Source organism: Acinonyx jubatus, chromosome A2 (assembly GCF_027475565.1).
Source record: "Acinonyx jubatus isolate Ajub_Pintada_27869175 chromosome A2, VMU_Ajub_asm_v1.0, whole genome shotgun sequence".
NCBI lineage: Eukaryota > Metazoa > Chordata > Mammalia > Carnivora > Felidae > Acinonyx > Acinonyx jubatus.
Genome location: NC_069383.1, coordinates 68,952,501 through 68,970,563, shown reverse-complemented (window position 1 = coordinate 68,970,563; position 18,063 = coordinate 68,952,501). Strand labels below are relative to the sequence as shown.

At 40.1% G+C, this 18,063-nt stretch overlaps 1 protein-coding gene across 5 annotated transcripts in view; it reads left to right on the top strand.

The window, feature by feature from the left end:
• DYNC1I1 (dynein cytoplasmic 1 intermediate chain 1) overlaps positions 1-18,063 on the top strand; it is a 313,205-nt gene that overhangs the window by 263,022 nt on the left and 32,120 nt on the right. The gene's annotated exons all lie outside the window — the stretch shown is intronic.

Genomic DNA, 18,063 nt, shown 5'->3' with positions numbered 1-18,063 from the left:
TCTCTCTCACCTTCTTTCTCTGTCCCTCCCCTATTTACACTCTATTTTTTTCTTTCTATCTCAAAATAAATAAATCAACTTAAAAAAAATAGTATTGTTATGGTTGGTTATCATAGAGGCAGTATATGAGAGGGTCCAAATGAACCTCAATAGGTAGAGCAATCAGACATGTCCTAACGGGTGTGTGCGGGTAGAGCATGGAAGTTACAGAGAGTGTGAATTCTCTACCTGTCCACATGGAAGTTTCTCATGGGAGATCTTCCCATGTGAAGTCCCACAATAAGCATCATCTGTCTCTCTTCCCCATATGCCCAACTTGCCCTTCCCTCTAACTTTTTGAAAACACAACAAAGCACAGACACCCACTCTTGACCTTGCTGCCTCTTTCCCATCCTGTTTATCTTCTGCCTTTTCCCACCAAACTGCAGTTTTACCTCCTACAACCTCTTTATCTCCATAATCACCACTAAACCTCCTCCTTCAAAAATTGCCCTGACCTCCTTCTTGCCTGATCCGTGGGCATTTTGCCATTTTCATTTCCTTTCATGACTTTGCTGTTTCAGTAATGTTGAATAGTCCCTTGGAGCATCCTTCTTTAATATATCAGTGAGGCTGTTTTTAAGAGAGTAGTAAAAAGCTGCATACTTAAAAGTCTATCTTTGATGATTCTTTAAAAAAATTTTTTTTCAACGTTTATTTATTTTTGGGGCAGAGAGAGACAGAGCATGAACGGGGGAGGGGCAGAGAGAGAGGGAGACACAGAATCGGAAACAGGCTCCAGGCTCCGAGCCATCAGCCCAGAGCCCGACGCGGGGCTCGAACTCACGGACCGCGAGATCGTGACCTGGCTGAAGTCGGACGCTTAACCAACTGCGCCACCCAGGCGCCCCTATGATTCTTTTAAAAAATAATAAAAAGAAATGCATTGCCTGAATAAATTCAATTGAGTACCAACTCTTACGTTTTACTATATCTTAGCCCATTACATTTCCCATCCATCAAGAAATACTGGAGTTGATACTTAGAAATGAGGTATGAACTCTTGGCTGGATTAAAACATTCATTATTCCACTCAGCTTTTCTGTTTGCTGAGGTTTTGGGTAATTTTTTTCCTGTACTGTAGTTTAGCTTAGTGGCTAGACAAGTTATGAGTCTTTGGACTTTTTATCATTGCATCCAGTTTGGAAAGTTTCATTGGGCTCCAATTAAATATTGAGTTAATATTTATTTTGGTCCTGGTACAGCTTCATAAGGATTTAGGTTCTTGATACTGTTTGTGTATTGGCCAGCTCAGTCTATTCCTTTAGTCTTCAAAGAATTTGAATTTCTTCTGCTTGTATGGATCATAGCTTCTGAATCCTTTCTGTGTTAAAACTTTGGGGCCTAAAATTCAATTCTCTTCTGTTGACTGGTCAGGTATACAGTCTGACTTAACCCATGTGTTGGCATTGGATGTGGCTTCTGGACAGCACCCTGGGATGCTGTTATCCAAGAACCTTTCACGTCACACATTTGACTGATGGAAATCATGGACTTCTCTCAAATGTGTCTTGACACTGTACAATTAACCTAATCTCAGTCCTCTCTCTAATCTTTTAATGAAATGGAGTATCTAAGAACCAGATTTTCCAAGTGTCTGAAGGATGATGACTTTGCACAAATTAGAAAGATAATCTTCAATTGCCAAGCAACTACTGTGAAATCAATAAATATTACCTATTTCACAATGACATCCTCTGCCAGAGTTTAAATACAAGATGACAATCTTACCTGATTTTTTTTTCCATCTTAGCTACTAGGAAGGAATGATAATTTCAATTTTTTATGAATAAAAGAAATTGGAAAAATTTTGTTTTTTAAAGAAAAACATTGTTTTTTCCCTTTAAAATGAATTCACCAAAGATGATTATGTATTATAATAAATGTTAAATACACAAAATGTTATTACACATACTGCAATAATAAAAATAGCTTTGTCTTGTCACTGAATCACATTTGGTGTATGTAGAATTTCTATCCTCTCCCTGTAAGACCATGAGCTCCCTGAAAGTAGGCTCATATTATTTTGTCTGTATCCCCAGTACCTGGCATACTGCTTGGCACCTGGTAAGCACTTAATAAATCATTGAATTAATACATGGATGAATAATCCCTGGGTTTTTAAGAGATGTATATTAAAGACATACTGTAACAAATATTTAGTTAGCAGTGGTTTTGAGCAGTAAAATTCATAGTCATAATTTAGAAATATAATAATTAGAAAACTGAGGTTAAGCTTTAAAAATCCTACTAGGAAATATTCAAGAAATATAATTTTGGGGGAAAAAAATCTAAGGCAACCATCCAGGAGCAGAGTGGCCTCTTAAATATTTTTCTTACAAAGTAGATGAGTAGGATTCCAATTAATTTGTGAGAATGATCTGAAGAGCTGGGCAACCAGAATATGTGTCCTTAGCCATGTCTTGCACTCAAGAGGGTGCAAGGGAGCAAGGGAAGAGGTTCCTCAACAGGCTGACAATCCCCTTTCAGTGCATGCAGGTGCCCAGGTGCATGCAGGAATGCTTTCTAAAGATACCCCTGGGAAAGTCTGTCCTTTGTGGAATATGACTCCCCCTCCCCCGAAAAAAGGGGGCTCGACTCTCTCTAAATCATAGCTTATAAGAAAAATTCCTAACTCAAACTGAAGCTGGTGGGGAAAGGATAGAGAAGGAAATGTGCTAAAGAACCTTCTCAAAGTAGGTGATATCCAAACTGAGGTTTGAAGGATTTAGGTCAAGGGAGAACAGGGGAAGACATTCAAGTAAAAGGAATTGAATATCCAAAAACCAAAGCATGGGATAATTGACACCCTACTTGTGTGACTTTAGGAAAGTTACTCTGCCTCTGTGTGCTGCTGTTTATTCATCTATACAATGGCAATTACAATACTGCCTGTCTCATAGGGGACTTGGGAAGCTTGAATGAGTTAAGTCTATATAAAGCTCTCAAAACAATGCCAGGCAGAGAGTAGTAAGTACTATGAAAGAAGTAGCAATATAGTTATTACTATTAAATATAGTTTTTGTTGATATTTAGATATTAAACTGGTTTAGTTGGGCTGGAGCAGTGGTGCAAGGTGACTAGAAGGGAATAATAAAAGGGTGCCTCTGGGGACAAAAAGGGACCAGATGATGAAAGACAGTCTGTGATGCCATGCTGGAGTACAGACTTTGCTCTGAAGATGATAAGAACCATAACTCATGGTAAATGGGGCCTCATCGCCTGTTGCATAATATCATGTAGAATGAGACTAAGCACTGAAGACATGTCACCTTCCCCTCAGGACTCTGACCCACAACATTAGCATAATGTGCTACATGTGATGACTGCTTCATCAGATTACCAGCAATATGTAGGTTCCACCTTAACTCCTCCACACATCCATTAGCCCCTCCTATCCCAACATTGCTTGATTGGAGCATTAATGAACACTCTTCCAATTCTACCATATTCAATAGGAGCATCTTGATTGACCAGAATGTTTACTTTTGCAACCCTTCATGAGGCTTCCTTCCCAATTCACCACTACACTTAAATATGCAGATGATAGGCATCTGGGTGGCTTAGTCCCTTGAACATCCAACTTCGGCTCAGATCATGATCTCACGGTTCATGAGTTCGAGCCTTATATCGGGCTGTCTGCTGTCAGCACAGAGCCCGCTTCAGAAGGCTCTGTCTCCCTCTCTCTCTCTGCCCCTCTCCCACTCATGCTCTTTCTCTCTCAAAAATAAATAAATAAATAAAGTAAATATGCAGATGAAGCCCAATCATGATGATAAAGATTATAATGATGATAATAATCATAATAATAGAAGCTGCATTCAACTGAACACTTCCACATGACTGGCATTGTACTAGTGCTGTCACATAATTTTAGGTGTATTTTTGTAAATACGCTGCCCTGGGACCCCATCTTGAATGGATTGCTGCAAAATTGTCTCATCTGAACTTTCTGTCAGCTTTATGTTTACTTGTTCTTCCATTGTTTTTTTAAAAAAATTTTTAAATGTTTATTTTATTTTTGAGAGACAGACAGAGCGTGAGTGGGGGAGGGGCAGAAAGAGGAGACACAGGATAGGAAGCAGGCTCCAGGCTCTGAGCCGTCAGCACAGAGTCCTATTCAGGACTTGAACCCACAAACCGTGAGATCATGACCTGAGCCCAAGTCAGCGCTTAACCGACTGAGCCATCCAGGCGCCCCTACTTATTCTTACAGTGTATCTGCAATTGGGCTTTTCTTTTTATCAACTTATAATTATTTTTATGTTTTTGAGCCAAAGGTATATTCTCTTCCTCATCTTTCCCAGTTTCAAGAAACATGTGTCACTGGTGCTTCTAATTCTCACCCGGAGCCCGTTAGTTTTTCACACCTGTCCCTGCCCCATCATGTCCTGACTTCTCAAAGAGGATTTAAATATGGCAGGACAAGAAGATGGAGAAACTGTCATTTGTCCCAGGTCTAAAGAAAGTACGTGTAAGGATTTTTTCTTAGCATATTCTAATGCCAATTACTTTTACAATTTCTACTTATTTCTTTAACTTTGTTGACTGTTTAGTACAATTTGCACACTTTTTTTCGGAGAGGATATTACTTTGTCCATCTCTATCCTGTGTCTGATATGTTTTAGTTTGCCAAGGTTATACTCAGTATGGAACGAGTAGAATTGGACCATTAGGACAAATTACTACTTTATCAATTTAGGACAATAAAAATTGGGAGAATGTTCTCGTTCTTCTAGTACTTTGTAAAGAATAAATAAAAGTTTTGTAGAGGAAAAATAAATATACTTAATCTTTGAAAACTCTTATTTTCTCTTCCAAAGGAGAGTAAAAGGCCCTCCCATAAATTCTGGGGAAACAGACCTCAGTGTTTACTACTGGAAACTCACCAGCTCTGTGGAAGTTTCTGGAGAGGAATGTTGTGGAATTGGCGGTAGAGTGAAATAGTGTTCTCTCCTGTCCCCTGGTTCATTGGCTTGAACTAAGCCCAAGTCAAAAGTAAGAAGAAGTCTCTTATAAGTTGTCAGTTTCCTCCTCACTTAGGACCTTCCTTAATGATTAAAAACTTAACTTTTAAACCAGATTTCCCCTTTACAACTCTGCCAGACCCAGCTACATTAAGAGGTGTAATGGGTCACCAATCCAGGAAGGTTATGCTTGAGGCTCTTGGCTTCTACCCACTTACGAAATTTAATTTATGCCTGATTGGCTTGATTTTTCTCTCCTTTAATTGCCCTCCTTTAACAAAGATCTGTAAATGAACTGAGATTTTAATTCTTTTGCTATTAAGACAATTTCTTTAATATAGCAGTCCATCAAAATGCACCATCAAAATGAAATGTGAAATATCTATTGAGTATGTGCATGTGTATGATCTTGTTTCTTCTTTCTACAGTATTTTGTGTTAATCTATCTCTGTAATGAATTAGAACAGCCATGCTCTTTTCTAACAATGCCCCCCACCGTCCCTTCAAAAAGTCTGTCTGTTTGGAAAAATAGTTCCTTAAGAGCAGGGAATGACCATGTCAAGGTTGTGACAAAATTAATACCAATGTCTCTGAGGTTGGTGTCTCTCCATGTTCATTCTTCCTACATAATCCTCCTAGGTAATCTTCCTATAACCTTTCATTCCACCATCTCCTTTTAGTACAACATGAAACAGTGTTTGTATTTTGTGGAACATAAACAGGAATTTTTTTTAATGATGGGAGAAAGAGTTCCTTGATTTTAAAAGACACTGAAAGAGTTAAAGTGAACGAGTATCTTTAGCAGGGAGGTCTTTTTAACTTATTCTTCAGAAATGGGCTGGATATATGGCATGCAGAGATCCCCAAATTTATCTGGATATGGGACTCATTTTTGCCCAAGCATACTGAGAGAACAGTATTCCTTGGAACATAGCTCTGGAAACTCTGACTGACATGGCCCTACTTGCTTTCCTAATCATTTCAAACACCTCAACCTGCATTTCATGGTTTTCTACCCTTTTGGACAAACATCTAACCATTAGTCTCAAAAGTTCTAAATACAATCTTTCCAATTTGTGTTTCCAGTAATAATGTCAAACAAGTAAGCAAAAAACACACACAAAAAAACCAAAAATAAAAACAAATCTAGTAAGGATGGAAGTGATTAATGAATTTGAATATATCTAGAGAGAAAATAGAGAGAGACTGAAGTATAGGAAGAATTAAGTGTTTAGAAACAGTATTTGGAGATGGAGGTGTGTGACGAGACTCTGAAAGCCATGGAAAGAGCTTTCTGTGAAGTCAGGTCCGATGCCAGTACCACATGGAATCATGATTAAATAAATACACCACTTTAAAAAAATAAACAGACTTTATGTCCTTCATAGAATCAAAGTCCATGTGTGGAAATCAGAAAGAAAGGCAATGAGAAAATCTGGTTTAAGTCATAGATATCAGACCTGAGGAGAAGTCTACAGATCCCCTGTTTAATTCCCAAATTTTCTCAAAAAGAAAACCAATGTCCTGAGAGGAGTGATTCAGATATCCTTTTAGTCCCATTCTCTTTCTGTCTCACATGGATCATAATGGAGTCAGTCAGAAATCAGTGTTTTAAAAAACAAACAAACAAACAAAAAACAGTTTTAACATTTAATATTTTTATTTGCCATTTAGTAGTGGACTCAGATGCTTGAACAACTTTAACCATTTTTTCTGGTTTAATAATGCATCACTCTATGGTCATGAAACTATTCTCATCATAACTTTAATCAACACCAAAAACCTGAGCACTCAAATACAATGTAAATGTCTTTTGTTGTATTTATTTGTTAATTGTTTCCCTCTTTCCACTGAACTATGAGCTTTCTGGAGGTCGGTGGCCATATTTCATATCTATTCTGTATTCTCCATTGCTTTCAATCAGAGTAGTAAATGGTTAACATCTAATGTAGGCTGATTATCTCCTGAACCAATTACATACAAATTAAATTAATCCAGTAACAGTTATATTGCTGATTAACAATAGAATAAACTCTGAAGTTTTATATTTATTGCAAATTTATTTCAATCCTCATTCAGGCTCCCCCGTGACTGAAACACAACTGCATCCTACAGACCTACAAAGATACCACTGTTCTTTCTTTATTGATATTTCTGAAAACTGCATTCTCCATGTATCGTTCTACTCCACTGATCTTTTCCCCCTTCTGTCCAACCAACTGTACAGCCATATGAACACATAAATGTATACATACGGATCTACACATTGTCACTGCAAAACATGTAAGAATATAATAACAGTGCAATTTTTTTTAACAATCACCTGAAGTTCATAGTTTACATTAAGGTTTGCTCTTAGTGTTGTAGATTCTGTGGGTTTGGACAAATGTAGGTTGACATATATTCATCCTTATATTATCACACAGAATATTTTCACTGCCCTAAAAATCCTCTGTTATCTGCCTATTCATCCTTATCCCTGCCCTTTGGCAACCACTGACCTTTTTACTGTCTCTATAAGTTTTGCCTTTTCCAGAATGTTATATAATTGAAATTCTCGAGTAGATAGCCTTTTTAAATTGGGTTTTTTCACTTAGTGATATGCATTTAAGGTTCTTCCGTGTCTTTCCATGGCTTGATAGCTCATTTCTTTTTAGTGCTGAGTAATATTCCATTGTCTTCATATGCCATAGGATTTTTTTTTTTTACTACTGAAAGACACCTTAGTTGCTTCCAAATTTTGACAATTATGAATAAATCTGCTATAAATATCTGGGTGCAGGCTTTTGTGTGGACATAAGTTTTCAACTCGTTTGGGTAAATATTGATGAGTAGGATTGCTGGATTCTACGGTAAGAGTATGTTTAGTTTCGTAAGAAACTGCCAAGCTGTCTTCCCAAATGGCTGTAGTGTTTTGCATTATTACCAGCAGTGAATGAGAGTTCCTGTTGCTCCATATCCACACCAGCGTGTAGTGTTGCCAGTGTTCTGGATTTGGGCCCTTCTGATAGGTGTGTAAGTGGTATGTCATTGATGTTTTTATTGGTGTTTCCCTGGTGACATGATATGGAACATTTTTTCATATGCTTATTTGTCATCTGTGTATCTTCTTTGGTGAGGCGTCTGTTAAGTCTTGACCCACTTTTAAATCAAGTTGTTTTTTATTGTTGAGTTTTGAGAGTTCTTTGTATATTTTGGATAACCGTCCTTTATCAAATGTGTCTTTTGTAAATATCCTCTCTCAGTCTGTGGCTTGTGTTCTCACTCCCATGATAACAATTAAGATTCTGCCATTAAGTAAAGGCAAATTTTGCCTTCTCTATCCTTCTAATCAAAAGAATAGTATATTTGATTGATTATTCATTCATTAAACCAACAGTCAAGAAGGACTTAATGTGTGTTCAACCTCCTGCCAAGGACTTCCACAAGAGTAGAAAAGAGACATGTTTCCTGCTACGAATGGATGCATAGTATACATTTTGTTACTCAAACTTGAGTAAAGAATAGAATTTCTTTAAAGAAAAAACTTCCAGCATTACCTTATTATTATTATATAAATTATTTTCTTACAATTCAAATGCATATAAACAGAGAATAAGGTATACACACCTTGTATTTATTCATTTAATACATAACTACTGAGGACTTACTGTGGCCCAGGCAATGAACAAAATAACAAAGTAACAAAGATAGACAAAGTGCTTGACTTCACAGGCATGTTCATTCTGGATGGGAAGAAAAAACGTGCACATTGAAAGAAACAAACATAACCGTTTGTTATTCATGGCAGTTGTGTTCTGTAAAGTTGCCATAATGAATTGATAATCACATAACCATTGCTTCTAGGGAAAATAGAGGATTAGGTTCCTGAGAGCCTCTGGTCACCACATTTTCATCAGCCAATCAATACATGATCTTGTTTTAAGTGTATTTTTGTTTAAAGACACCTTATGAAATATGTATTGTTGATTCGTTAGCGATGAATTCTAGCCAAGGGCTCATGTCTAAGGGAAACTTATCTAATACATATTTTGTCAGTAAGGCACATCAATCTTCTTGTGCTTAGGAGCACTGGACAATACTTAGCACCGGCTTGGGGGCCATTTTAAACAGTGAAATCAACAACAACAACAACAACAACACTACAAAAATGAAAAATCATGGCACCAAATAAACTACACAAAGGACATTCGTTTATGGTATAGGAATTGAAACAAGGCAGAGCATTGTTTTATTCAGCCTTAGCTGAGAATGTGCATGTCAGGTGACTCAAATTTTTCTCCTCTCTGCTCTTGTCCATGAATGACTGCAAAACACTGATTTGGGGCTTACAAATAAATCTTAGAGAGTAGGCAAATCCAAAAATACAGAATCCATGCATAAATAAGGACTATCTACACGTAATAAATTTCAGATAGTGGTAGGCGTTAGGAAGCTGATGAAGCAGGGTTGGGGTAGAGAGTGACAGAACATTAGGGACAGCTATTTTAAATGCTTATTTCTTTATTTTGAGAGACAGAGAGAGAGAGAGAGAGAGTACGAGTGGGGAACAGGCAAAGAGAGAGAGGAGACAGAGAATCCCAAGCAGCTTCACACTCAGCACAGAGCCTGATGCAGGTCTCAATCTCATGACCATGAGATCGGGACCTGAGCCAATATCAAGAGTTGTCTGCTTAACCAACTGAGCCACACAGGTGCCCCAGGGACAGCTACTTTAGATGGATGACTGAGGCAGTCTTCTCCAAGGAGGGGACACCTGAGAGACATGAGTGATGAAAAGAATTTGCTTTGTGAAGGTGAGGGGAAGGAGGGTAGTGTAGGTGAAGGGAACAAGTGTAAATCGCTGAGAAGCAAGGAGAAAGCTTGACCTGTTTTGTATGAGGAACGAGACAAAGGCCTCCATGTTTTCAGCAAAACTAGAATGGCAGGAGAGGAGGTTGAGACGGCAATCAGAGGTCAAGTAACACATGGCCTTGCGGCCTAAGGAGGAGCTTGGATTCTATTCTAAAGAGAAATGAGAAGACACCCAGTGTTTTAAAATATATATCAGCCATAGCTTATAACTTTTAAATAATTTTACGGCTCCCCCAATATTACAAATTAAATTTACCCCCCAAAATAACCACTTACATGAACCACATTAACTTTGTGTGACACATCAGGTTCCTCTGAAAGTGAAGTGGTGATACAGTGACTGTATCTTCACTGCTGTGAGATGACTCCAAGAGTGACGAATGGGTCATTTTCTATTCACGGTTCCTCAGTGTTTCCCCTCCCGAGGCTGCCATGACTGAACCGAAACACTCCCGCAGGCCTGACCCTGACACGCACATCTACAAGGCAGCAGCATCTGGCTGATCCGAAGCAGGTTAACCTAATCTCTTGGCTCTTCCCTAAAGGAAAATATAAAATTAATATTTCTCCCAGAGAACTCCTAGAATCTCCCTCCCCCCAAGAATTAAACCCCCAGCCCTCCAGAATTGTTTGAAAAACCTTGCCCTAACAGAGGCATTTTAGGGCCATGAAACTGCCTTGTACAGTGATAAATATATGTCATTACACCTTTGTCCCAACCCATACAATGTATCTGACCAAAAGTGAGCCCTAATGTAATCTATGGGCTTTGAGTGATAATGATGTATCAATATAGATTCGGCACTTGTAAAAATATACCACTCTGGTGAAGGGTGTGGATATGTGGGAAATGAACCTCTGTACTTTCTGCTGAATTTTGCTATGAATATAAAACTGCTCTGAATAATGAAGTCTTAAGGAAAAAAAAAAAAACCTCACTCTACATGGAAAACTAAACAACAATTTAGGAATGAAGTAAGAATATATTTAAATATAACTGCATAAGACAGACTCCAAGGCAGCCCCAGACGCAGTGCCTAAAAAGAAGTCAGAAAACAACGTCTGGGGCCTGGGGTACGGAGACATCTCTGTGCCTGTGTGGGTATTTGAGGGGGAAATGTGGGTTAGGCAGGGCTTGATTGAGACCACAGGATTGGACAATGTGTGAGGAGAGAGGGTAGTATATTCTCCAAGGGTAGAAAGCAGCCCGAACAAAGGCTTGAAGGCCAGAAGGTTTTCAGAGTGCAGAAGAGATTGTGAACGCAGACGGCTGGCTAGAGCACAGGGTTTTGATTAGGGGACGAGGGGAAAGCATATTTGGAAAGCCTGGCCTTACCATTTCAGCACTGATCTGCCCCAGTGGGACCAGATGGCGGTATCATAGTCCGGGACTGCCTTGTTAGACAGCTGGCCCTGCGATCTGTGGCGTGGAGGTGCTTTCTCAATGTAGCTATTTGTACTGAGTCTGTCACTAGCTCAGCAGGAGGTAAAAATTACTTGACAGTCTCTCCTGGCTCTCACCCATCTGAAGCGTGAGAGAGAGTCAGGCTAGCAGAGTGGGTGGGCACTGGGGAGAGGGAGTTCTTCAGAACTGAAGCTTTCGGTGAAGGAGAATGAAGGGCATAGAGAGGCTTAGCCATGGTCTGGGGGCGCTAAGCAAACAGGCCCCCACAATGGAGTCCCCAGTGCCCGCCTTCTACCTTTCACTCTCAAAGCGTTTCGTTTGGTGTGGAAATCTCTCTCTCTCTCTCTCTCACACACACACACACGCATGCACACATATGTACACACACACACAATATCAAACTTATTTGGAATTTAAACTCTCAGCTAAGGATCCTTCTAAACACAGCTACATGTTAACATGGCTCTGTTGTTCCCTGTCACCCTGCAGATGTGGAACTACTCACCGTATGCAGTGTGATCATTTAAGCCCATTTGACTTCTAAAGGCGAGGGTGATAACATTTTGGATTTCATTTTTGTTTGTCCCATAAGAGTCTTGAGTTTTGGCCAAAAACCCAGGCCGTGGATGAATGTGCTTTAGACCTCGCTTTTTGTCACGGGGCCAAGTGGACTTGGGAGAGAGGGTGGAGCTCTCTGTTCAGACATGATTTTTAGTTTTGCCCTTTGCCTCTGGAGCCAGGGCCCTGGCCCCCATCCAGCCCCATGAAGAGAAGATTATGGTATTTTCTAGGTAATTTTAAGGAACACAAACCCCAAGTAAAGTCAGGTGGTTTCAAGTCTGCACTGAATTTTTCATGTTAAGGATTTGTCGTGATTTGGGTTTTCGGCAGAGCTCTATTTTAAATGATGAAGGGAGTTGTATTCTTCTGGAGACAGGCATGTTTTGGTTGTTTGCTAATGACCTCTGGTTTTGCTTATGAGGAGTTTTGTTAACAAATGGAAATGTAGCAAAATAAAACACTCTCTTTCTTTCGTACTTTCTTTTTTTTCCCCCTTTTCTTCTTTTTTTAAACAATGAGAACCGTGCAGTAAACTGTCAAAACCAGGCTATAGATATTGGTTATTGTAGCATCATTAACACTGTGTAAAAATAAATTAGTCACTTTAGCAATCAAACACATTCTTCTGATCCCTTGTCGGTGCTTTTAAACAGAGCCTTCCCCTCGCTGTTTGATAGATCCTATTGTTAAAGAGAAGAGAACTGTAGAGATGTATTCAAAAATTCTTTGAAATTTTTCCAACCTCACGAACCCATTCAGCAGTAATTAGCCTTTAAGGAGGCTGATAAGGAAAGCTGGGCAGGGGCCTGCCTGCTCGAGTTTAAAGGTTAAGCCCAACCCCTGGATGAGAGTGTTCAGCTTTAGGACCCTAGTCATTCTCCGTCTGCCCTGCCTGCTTGCCTTGCCTTTTCCTGCCCTCTGACCCCATCCCCCATCTCACCCTCCAACTACCTTTCCTAAAAGAAAAGGGAGCCAAGACTGAGCCTGCAGAGGGTGACAAGATTAAGTCAAAATAAACTCGAATCTCAAGCACGGAAAAAAATAGTTCTGTCTTCATGCTAAAGTGACTGAATTGAACAGAACTGTAATTTCTGGTTCCTGTTTAGTTCCATCCCTGCGATGGTTTGGCCCATTTGTATTGAGATCGCATTGAATTCCACAGTTTTCCACCCCACCTCTCACCGCCCCCACCCCCACACCGTCCTCACCTGTCCCCAATGTCTCAACAACACTGCAGAACTACAGGTATGATTTAAAGCTAAGTGAGAAATTTAAAAGAGGCTCTGCCGTCTCCAAAAGGGGGATATTTTTATATTCGCCAGAGGCCCCCTTAGTGGAAGGTGGAGTAAAATGCAAGATAGTGCCATCACTGATCACAAGGGGACGCGTTCAGGAAGGAGAAAATAGCTGCTCAGAAGCAGTATGTGTCTTGCACTCTTGGGGCAATTCCATCTGTGCAGAACTGTAGGGTGAACGTGCCCATGTGGGTGTGCCTTAGAGGCCAAGAAGAAAGAGAGGCTCCTTTTCATTTGAGAACTGTATTGGTTTGCTAGGGCCTCCATGACAAAGTACCACAGAAGAGGGGCTAACGCAACAGAAATTTATCTCCTCATAGTTCTGGAGGTTAGAAGTCCAAGATCAAGGTATGGGCAGAGTTGATTTCTTCTGAGGCATCTCTCCTTGGCCTGCAGGTGGGGGGTCTTCCTGTGTCTTCTCATGCTCTTCCTTCTGTACATGTTTGTGTCCTAATCTCCTCTTCTTAGAAAGACACGAGTCAGATTGGATTAGGGCCTGCCATAACCGTAATTACCTCTTTAAAGATCCTGTCATCAAATGCAGTCGCATTTGGAGGTACTGGGGGGCTAGACCTTAAATATATGAATTTTGGGGCTTCCATAATTCAGCCCATAACAAGAGCTAAGAATATTTCATTATCACAATTGACCCTTAGTTAGGGACAAAAAAGTTAACAGTAATAAATTCCCCATGAGTTTCTTTCACATACACACACCTCATTCCTAGTGCCTGAAGAGCTCCAGTCCACCCAAGGCTGACTCCCAGGGGCAGCAGAATCCTGAGGGACCTGTGGATGTTGAGAGACAGTAGCAAGAATGGTTGGTGCAATGGTGTTAATGTAAGAAGTGACTTTGTGGTCGCTGAATCCAAAGACCCATTTCACCGTTGTCACCATGTTCAGAATACATTTACTAACTGGTGCAGGGTAATCAGGCTGCTGTGTGGTGCTATTTGGATTCAGGTTTTTCATAGTCCACCATTCTCCTCTTCCTGGACATCACTGCTCTTCTCCAGACAAATAAGTATATAAGAATAAGAATATTCCATGGAAAAGTGTGTATGTATGTGTGTGTGTCTGTCTGTCTGTCTCACACACACACACATACAAACACTCACACACCAATTGACATGTATATCTTACAAAACATCTCAGGTACATACTGTTGCTTTCAATCCAAGGATAAGTTTTGTTTGTTTTTTAGGACATACATTTTCCTATAGTACACAGGAAATTCCTGCCTAGATTTCCTGCTGTCCATGTCTCTAGTAGGCTAGTTTCTATTACTATTTTTCATATCACTTTTCCTCTTCAAAACAGTACCCTGCTCCTGGCTCCTTGCCTAGAGTGGACAAGCCTGCTGAAATCTTGGCCATGACTGAGCAGCAACCATGACCTTCATCAGAGATTAGGTTTCAAGGTACCAGAGTGAGGGGAAAGGTTCTGAAACCAAAGTAGCACGCCAGAACAAGAAGTAGGCCAAGGAGGATGCTGAATCAAAACTTAATCAGGGAAGGCAGAGGTTTAACCCTGAGGAGACTAAGAAAGAATTGCAGGTCCAAAGAGTCAGAGGAAAGTTCAAGGCTCTTCTCATGAGTGCCAGGCAGAAATGGGACTGCACCTAGATGCTTCTTGCTTCATCACCCACTTTCAATACATCTTGTCTGTCTCCTACTTGCAAGGCTTGATGCCAAGTGTTCAAGATATAAATCTCCCTCTTGCACTATTGGTGGGAATGCAAACTGGTGCAGCTGCTCTGGAAAACAGTGTGGAGGTTCCTCAAAAAATTAAAAATAGACCTACCCTATGACCCAGCAATAGCACTGCTAGGAATTTACCCAAGGGATACAGGAGTACTGATGCACAGGGGCACTTGTACCCCAATGTTTATAGCAGCACTTTCAATAATAGCCAAATTATGAAAAGAGCCTAAATGTCCATCAACTGATGAATGGATAAAGAAGTTGTGGTTTATATATACAATGGAATACCACTTGGCAATGAGAAAGAATGAAATATGGACTTTTGTTGCAACGTGGATGGAACTGGAGAGTGTTATGCTAAGTGAAATAAGTCCTACAGAGAAAGACAGATACCATATATTTTCACTCTTATGTGGATCCTGAGAAACTTAACAGAAGACGTGGGGGAGGGGAAGGGGAAAAAAAGTTACAGAGAGGGAAGGAGGCAAACCATAAGAGACTCTTAAGAATTGAGAATAGGGGCACCTGGGTGGCTCAGTCGGTTAAGCATCTGACTTCATCTCAGGTCATGATCTTCGCGGTTTGTGAGTTCGAGCCCCATGTCAGGCTCTGTGCTGACAGCTCAGAGCCTGGAGCCTGCTTCGGATTCTTTGTCTCACTCTCTCTCTGCCCCTCCCCTCCTCACGCTCTCTCTGTCTCAAAAATAAAACATTAAAAAAAAATTTTTTAATTGAGAATAAACTGAAGGTTGATGGGGGGTGGGAAGGTGGGGAAAGTGGGTGATGGGCATTGAGGAGGGCACCTGTTGGGATTAGCACTGGGGGTTGTATGGATACCAATTTGACAATAAATTTCATATTAAAATAAATAAATAAATAAATAAATAAATAAATAAATTTTTTAAAAGATTTAAAAAGAGATATAAACCCTCATAAGAAATGGTCTAAAATGTCAAAGATGTTACATCTAATGGATGGGTTAACTTAAAATATCACAACCATGTCCTAAAATTTGGTTTAGCTTGCCAAACCACTTGAAGAGCCAATGGGCATCCATACCGACCTCTGCCACATTTCCCAACCACTCCTCAACAAACCTTATTAATCTTCAGGCACTTCTTGCTCCGAGACCAAGATGAGCCCCTAACTGCTAAGTGCAGTGGCTTCTTTTTAGTACTCATCTTATATTCTCCACCTCTCATTCCTGTAGCCCTCTCCAGCCCTAGTTATGTCTCTTGATTTGCCTCAGACCTCTCCACTGGTTCTTTCCTCTTCACTTTCTTGGCCCAGTTTTTCAAAATTTCTGTCACAGTCTTCTTTTTCTCCTTCCTCCCTGCTCTCTCCTGTCCCTCAGCATTTCTTGTGAATGATTCCTTGTCATGGACTTCAAGCCTGTCCTCTCTTTCAATCCCAGACCTACATTCCCACTGCCAACTTCACCTGAGTGTCATCTCCAGAGACTCAAATGCACCATGTTTAAAATATTACAAACTAGATCTTCCTCCTCTATTCGGTTTGTTTTTCTTTCTACTCAATTAATGATATTCATCATTCAGTTGCCCACACTGGAAAAGCTGAAAACACTTGAATATAGACATCTTTGCATCTGTTCAGCACAAACTACAATGCTCTGCCCGTTTACCAATACATGTTTAATAGCTTAGTAGCTCATTGCATCAAAAAGTGTGAACGCTGTACTCAAGACTATTCGTAACATGGCCCCAGTCCCGCCCTAAACAAACCCAAATTTATTTCCTGTTATTCCTTAGGACAAATTCTCAGAGTCCACCAGGCTGTCCCCACTTTTCACTTTTCCATTCATCTGGGAATTCCGTGCTGATTTACACAGCCAGGTCTTTGCATGTTTTGCTTTCCCCTCCTTGACGGGCTTCCTTACCATCTGTCAAAGCCTAGGCATCTTTCAAGGCGGGTTCCATCACCTGTCCTAGATAATCCCTTCCTTGACCACATCAGACCATGGTAACCACCAACACCCACTCCCCCACCCCACCCACCCCGAATCTCCGAATTCCTCTGGCACCGAACATCTGTACCACAGAATTTAGCACCTGGCTACATCCTTGTTCTCTTTCTTTGGTATAAACAAGACAGAAAGCCAGTCTCTTTTCCAGGGATTCACAGACATGGTAAATTCCTCCTTGAGTTTTTCCCAAAAAATGTGTCTGGGAGGAGGAATTTGTAATCTTTCTTTCTTCAGATGGTGAAATTTACATACCTTCTTGTGTTACGACATGTTTTGTCTTAGTTATCAGGACATTTAGGGCTGTTTCAGTACCAGATTGTAATAATCAGCTTATCTCACAATCCTAGTAAAAGTTATCTATTCTACCTGCCTCTGTGGTGTGTTTATTCTTAACTTTATAGAACACTTCATTTGTAAGACACCATAAATCCTTTTGGAACAAACTGAGAAAATAGACCTCCAAATAAATAATATCCTTCTCCTTTTATTTCACAATTTTCATTTTCCTACCTGGGTTGTGAGTCCCTAAGAACAGAGGTATATCTTATATTTCTTCTATTGACTGCCCAAAGTGGAAAGCATAAGGTAGGTCCTTAATAATCCGCTGTTGATGGATTAATACATGTGGGTATCCTAAGTAAAACAACCTACTTTGTTAAAATGGGTTAGATTATTTTAAACTGAGATGAAAACATCTAAAAATTACATAATTCTAACAAAGGGCCTTGAGCGTATTTCCTTCTGCTAACATTTTGTGAAATGTTTAAAATACCAGAACACAATAAAAATCACAAGTTAAAGTTTTTGCTATTCCAGTATCTAAGCATAACACTTAAAATAGGAAAGAAGATTAACAAAATCAATAGTTCACTGCCAGTAACACTTACCGGGTGACAGAATGCATTTTTTCCCCCACAACCCCAAAGCCCTGCTGGCTGCCTTTCTGATAAACACGACGTTCAGGTGGCGTCTGACTTTTTTCTCCCCTCATCCTTATTTTCAGTCCCCCTTACCCTCCCTTCCAAGCACCAAATAGCAAACATTAAAATTGGCTTTCAATAAAACTACATGTGCCAGTCATCAAATTCTTTTCTTTTTTAGGGGGAGGGAGTAGGGGTTGAGGGGGATGAGGGGTTCCTTTATTAAGCTCACTCGGGGAGAAGACTTTAACTTCGAAAGAAACCACAAGAATGTGATCATCAAGTCATAGCCAGACTTAGCCTGTGTTCATACTTCCTGTCCTTTTACCCCTACCCA